Here is a 7,051-nt window from a genome sequence, read left to right as displayed (position 1 = left end):
GTAATTGAGTAGTTACTTTATCAGTAGATATAAGGATATGTTCATCTTTATCTTCAATCGAAGACGTCCTCGAACTTTTTTATCAACTTACAATCTTGCCTGACAAAAGGGAAAAGAAAATGGAATATTATAGAAGTAACAAGAGCTAAGAAATGATAAGTCGATTATGTTACTGACATCTCATCAATAAATACTTATCAAATACGTTGGATATGAAAAATATTTAAATTGGGCTCAATCTTCATGCATCTAAAATACGAATTACTTATTACGATTAATAATTGACTTACTTATATTTAATTTCGGAATCTTTTTATGAAACCTTATAAAATAAAAGTTAAACTGAAAAAATCTATCAAAGTCGAATATTGTTTTGACAGCAAAACTTTTGAAGTTACACAAAACAAGTGTGTTTCATTTTCGAATTTTTAAAATTAGTTTTTTCATCTCAAAAAGAACATCCTTACTAGTAAACAACTCATAATTCATATCTGAAATGAATGAAATTGTATTTCATTATTCTTTAGTATAATGATGGAATATTAGACACAAGGAATAATAACGCATGCAGATTAGTTTGTTTTTCTTTATTTTACTTCTTGAAGAAATTGACTATTTTTTCATTTTTTACAAGCAATCACTCTTTCAATATTCCCCTCATGTAAAAATAACAATTCTGCTTGATTATTCAATGTCACTGTAATTCTATGGTGTAATTTATCAATTGACAATAATTTCATTTCTTCCATATCAACACAATAATATCCCAGATATTTAATAATTAAATATAATAAGTATATTCGGCCTTTAAGACCAAAACGATGAAACATGTGTCTAATAATTTTTTGCTATCTTAAAAAGTTTAAAAGACACGATAAAATATTAAAAAAAATAAAAATATTAGGGAAGTACAAAATTGTTTAGTTTTTTCAAAAATAAAAACAAAATTGTGTTTAAATTTTTTATTAGTTAAGGATAGGAAAAAAAATACAAAAATTATCAATCATAATTATTTGTTAATAAAATTAAGTTTTAAAAAGTTAATTACTCTCCATGTTCAGGAGTTAGTTAATTTCGGGTTGGCCCTTATTAGGGAATTTGAAGCCCCTTCTTTGTTAGATATTTAACGTTAACATCTTCACCCCTAGGCATCTGATCAAATTTCAACTGTCTCACTACTAACAAACAATATTTGCACTATTTTCTATTATTTTACTGGTTCGGCTCACATGAGATCAAACGGTCTCCAGTTTCTAAAAGAGTTTTATATACTTGGCTAGGAATTGAAATATGTAGAGTAACCTTTCAATATTTGCCATTTCTATAAAGGAAATCATTGAAAATTATTTTTAATTTTCTTTTTTGTTATATTTTGATAATAATTACTATTTATTGACTAAAAATATCAACTATTTATTGACTAAAAATATCAACTTCTTATAGATATATTTTTTATATCTCGAAAACAATTTTTGCTTGTTTCAAAAGTATTCATGCACCTCCAAAAGAAAAATAAAACACATATTTTCTGAGTTTTTTTATATCATGTTGAAGTCTGAAAAGATTAAGAGACTTCTATAAATTACACAAAGAGACCAAGAATTTCCTTAAACAATCTTCTGAGGTATAAAAGTATGATGAGCAAATTTCTGGATTCAGTATTATTTAACACTCAACATGACCACCACCAAGGACTAAAGTGAGGACATCCCCCAGCTTGTAGTCAATTGCCATAATCAAATTGACAGCTACAAAGATATTTCCATCAGGTTTTTCATCCCAAAATTCGATGTCCAAAGCATCGTCGCCAAATTTAAAAGAACTGCCAATGTCAAGAATCTTCCCCAACATGGTAGGAAGTCCAAACTGAGCTTAACAAAATTGAAATATGCAGTCTGAGAGAATCCAATAAAAACACTCAAATCCATCAAGCAGGGGTTGAAAACAATGTTATTAACAGGAACTTTGGCTGGACGACGAACTGTGCAAAGGGTTTTGCATAACAATGGGTTCCGATCTGTTGTGTACCAAGAAAGACTTAACTTATCAAGAGTAGGTACTTAAAGGTGGGGTAGAAATGTATGCCAATGACCACAAATATGATTAACTTAACTTCTGGTGCTCTGTACTGTGGTAAGATGAGACAAAGGTAGAGTTGTTTTTTTGCCACTACCAGCATCGGTACATCGACCCAGCCTTTAACCCCCAATACACTATTCCAACAGTGAAACACGGAAGCATCATGATTATAGCTTGTTTTGATGCCGATGGAACTGGAGAACTACACAAAATTGATGGCACCATGAAAAGGAAACTACATCGAGATTTTTGAATTACATCTACATAAATAAACAAAGATGCTTAACCTTGGAAGACATTGGTGGTTCCAGCAAGACAATGACCTAAGCACACATCCAAAAAAGTTCAAAAATGGCTCAATATGCATAAGGTTAGTGTCATAGACTTTCCACCCAAAAATCCTGACCTTAACCCTATTGAGAATCTATAGAATGCATTGATAAAAACAGTTTGGGAAAAAATTCAACAAATCTCGATTACCTTTGGAGATTCTGTTAAGAAGAGTGGACCAAAATTGATCCCAGTGTTTGCTTCAATTTGGCAAGGACTTATCCCAAGCGTTTTTCTATTTGTAGGAAGCCAGAAGCCAGGCCATATAACTAATTATTAAGTCATTTTGCTGTATGGGTATCAATACTTATGGAACTTCAAAAATGATATTTTGTTAATTTACTCCAAAAAATGAGTAAATGCTTATAATTTTTTTTAGTTAAAAGTAGTTTTTGATTGACTAGGGATATTCTAAATGAGTTTGTACATCCAACTATAATATCAAATTATGTTTTCTTGGCATTTTTGTGTGGGTAAGAATAATTTTGAGCTCAACAGTATAAATCAGTGTTCGAGTTCGGACTTGGGTATATTTTTAACCGCTTAACCCAACTCCTACCTTTATAAACTTCTGGAACGATTCATGATACAATTTAAATGTATTGGGCACAAAAATGTAGTTATTTCTAAACTGTAATTTTCAAGTACATTTTGACGTTTGACTTCTACCACTCTTTTTAATATTGACGTCATAGTGTTTGAGTTGTTGTGTGTTTTTTCAAAATATGTCTTTCTTGTCCAGCAATTGGTACAATACATCAAATGGAAAATCGTAGCAGCCGTGATGTCATTTACTATGGTTGGTTGCGTGATGTGTTATTTTTTTTTATCTTGCCAAGTAGTCGGTACGATACATCAAATTGAAAATTCTAGTAAGCCTGATTACATGATGGTCTAACCTTGTATTTGTATTAACTTTGATATTAACCATATAAATAATAATGCATAGATATCGGTGGAATAGGCAGTATTGAGCCGATTCTTACCAATTCCAATACTGATTCTAATGCATCAGTACGCCCTTATTAAATATGCAACAACACTTTAGTCTTTTTCTTGGCCTTGAAGTTCATAATTTGATTTTTTAATAGCCTAAAATAACTTTTATGATGATGAGTGCTTTTTGTATCCTGAACACTTCAAAAGGTTGTTTAATTTCAGAAGTATATTTTTGCCCAAAAGCCTTATTCTATTTTTTTAATAATATATTAGATTTAGAGAAAGCCATTAAACTTAAGTACTTGATTTTTATAAATTAATTTAAAAATAAAAATCATATTTAGAGGAGAGTATTTTTGAGTTCATAGTTTATAAAGTTAGTTGCTTTAAATCATACACAATTCAACTTATAAAAATAGCTGAAAGGAAAAAATATAAGTTCTTTAGTTTATTTAAAAAAACTAAACGTGAAAGAAGGTAAAGTCGATCAATCATTACGTTATTGAAGATATTTTTTTGATATTAAGCTATATATAATATAATAAATTATATAATTAACTAGAAATAAAATATATCCGTATTATATTGTAATCTAATGCAAATAGCGATTTTTTTTTGCAAAATATATACAATGCAATGCACATCCGATATCTTTTTTTTGGTTTGATGTATTATCAATAGATTTAGAGGAAAATTAAAGACTGATAGTTGAAAGGACAGACAGTTCTAAGCTCCAACAGTACTTGTCATAACACTAAAACTGATTTGACCAAAGAAATTAGGAATGACACAACACTAATTATCGAAAATCTTCGTTAACATACATTTAAAAATATAGTATATAGGCCTCTACAAAATACTAGTTGCATTTCTCCCTATTTTGAATAGATCTAACAATTTGGGAAAAAGGTTGATCTAAATTTCTGCTGTTAACAAAGAGGGGTGTAGAAGATAAAATACGGTGAAAGAGAAGTGTTGGTAAAGAGAATACAGCTTCAGTATTAGCAAGTTAATCATCCCAATTGGTAGGTAATATTTTTCTTCCTCTTTAAAATATTGTTTTGATTCAATATTCATTTAACCCATTCAATTAATTCAGTTGATTTAAATAAAAACAATGAGTAGGGTAAGGGTTAAAAATTTTAAAGTTACTTTTCAAACCAAAGACTAAGTCACTTATTAAAGCAGCTGGATTTTTCTACCGAGCTTTATATACTAAGTGTAGTGTTGCATCAGTCCGTACATATTTTGCCCAGTTCAGTCTTAGGACCGGTACTGTCAGTACGAGAACTGATGAAATATGAAGAAATAACGTTGAGCGACGTCATCAAGAACAGAACCTAATAATTTTTTAAGACTGATACGCAGGACTGAACTGGACGGGACTGTTGTCTTCAGTCCTAAATTAGGACTAACACAACACTAACTATAAGCTCTCGGCTTCACAATGTCAAATTGTCATTAAATATAACTTCTCTTTCGATGGTTTAACGTATTGGCTAGCAAGAAACATTATAGTCAGTGATATTAATCGAATGTATTTTTAGTTGACAACTTGGAGAGTGAATTTTCTTTTTATAAGCTGATATCATTATTATTTTTGCCTAAAAAGGAACGAACATACAAGCTGTTATTAATATACAGGGGTTATCTCCCTTTTTCTGGTTTCTTGGGAACAAGAAAAATCTGCGTTATATGAAATTCACGTTGTCCAGGCACTTTTTTAGTACTAAAACCAGTAAAACAGGAGCAATTATTTTTTACGTCTACTTTTTAATATTTTTCTTTTTTGTGTATGGTTAGAAAAATAAAAATATTTTATTTGTCACGAATTATTTAAAATTATAATTATTATTATTATTATGTCCCTTTTACGCAGTAATAATTTAATTTAATTTCTCTTGTACTCAATTCTCATGCTCTTAATGATTTCAAGAGTACTTTACAGCCAAAAATAAAAAAAACGAAGACGTACACAACATATTTCGTTTGGATAAAAAGTACTTTTTATAGAGTGGATATTTGAGTTAAATATTATGTGTAACAATACTAGCTGCAACATTCAATAAAAAAAAATCGATTTTTTATTAACAAATTCGGATTATAAACCCAATCAAAGTGAAACTTCAAATCTAGAAATCATGAAATAATCCAATATTTTGTAATACCTAAATAACTTTTCTTTCATCCTTTACATATATTGTAATATATTATATATGATATAATTCTCATTTTAAATAAGAGCTACTTCTTTTCAGATAGAGTAAAATCCCGAAAGGAACATTGAGTAGCTATGATACAGTCCACTTTTCAATCAATATTTCCGGTAAAAAATTAATTAAACCATAAACGAAGTTTCTGGGAGGGCAAGAGGGGGACGTTTTCCCCTGATTCGCAAGATGTATTATGCACTTGGTATGAAAATAAATCCAATTCAAGACTGCCACAATGAATTTCAGAGTGAAGGAGGAGTAATCATATTTACACAACCTATATTATCAACTAGTGCTGCCACGATAAATTGGGGGAAGAATACTCCTGATTCTAATTTAGTTGATCCCCCTAATTGCGGTATTCCTGCAACTCCACCACCCTCACTAGGAAAAATGTTAAACTCCGTCTATGCTTAAAACGGATTAAGTGTTTGCTCTAATGAGGAAGAGGATAGTGGATAATAACGATGTTGAGCAACATTGTTGTTCGAATATCATTCTGAGTAATTGCATTGGATATTATTGTATACAATTTCATTGCAATTTATATTATATTGGGATGATATAACTAATGAATGATGAAGAAACATTCCAGGATAGAACCCTACTAATAATGCTATAATATACCCTAGGCCACAGGTTGTGAATGTAAACTGCTAGCCCCAAGACGAGTTAAATTGATTCGCCATCGCTATTTGAGTATCAAGGAACCCTTTTACTATACCAAACTACACCCCGGATCCTCAGATTGTATAGGTGAAGTACAGGGTCCTCAGGCATTTTAAATATAAAATACTTCTACTATAAAATATATATAGAAGATTTATACATATATTTTTAGTCTTAGGGGGCAGGGGGTATTTATTATATGTGTTTCTTATCATTATGGCGACTGGCTGGTCTATATCTATATTTATGTAATAATATTTTCGCTATTTTTTTAAATCCAAAGTATTCCAATGTTAGAGCTCACTCCCGTCTTTAAAAATTGTTTTTTTATTTCATTAATCAATGGTTTATGTAGAAATACCAAAGAGTTTACAGAGTTTTCCTTTGTTTTTATTAAAAACGTAAAGCAATAAGGTATTAAACGGATTTGGCCGTGGCAAACCCGTTCGTTGGGGTTCCTCGGTGCTAAAAAACGCGGTGGTAGTAGAGGTTAAACTGCCTTGGGTCCCAGCAATTTCATACAGACGCCACATAGAGTGTTTGATTGTCCTTTTTCTCTATTGATGTGAGACCATAATTAAGGAACTCTGCCTGGTACACCCGTTTCCTTGTTAATGCCATCTGAAAATGAAAGAGAACCACTTTAAATACTACTTTACGACGAAAATCGCTTAACTTTTTGCGCAACATTTAAAACACGTGAAACACTTCTGTGGGATTATCCAAGATTAATAAGATGCAAATTAATATCAAGGGTAATGTATTTATTCAGAGGCTATCTCTACAGAGCATGAATTTCTCAATATAAAATGAAAGGGGAA

This window comes from Lepeophtheirus salmonis, chromosome 6, assembly GCF_016086655.4.
Source record: "Lepeophtheirus salmonis chromosome 6, UVic_Lsal_1.4, whole genome shotgun sequence".
NCBI classification, from domain to species: domain Eukaryota; kingdom Metazoa; phylum Arthropoda; class Copepoda; order Siphonostomatoida; family Caligidae; genus Lepeophtheirus; species Lepeophtheirus salmonis.
This window is presented reverse-complemented; position numbering follows the sequence as displayed.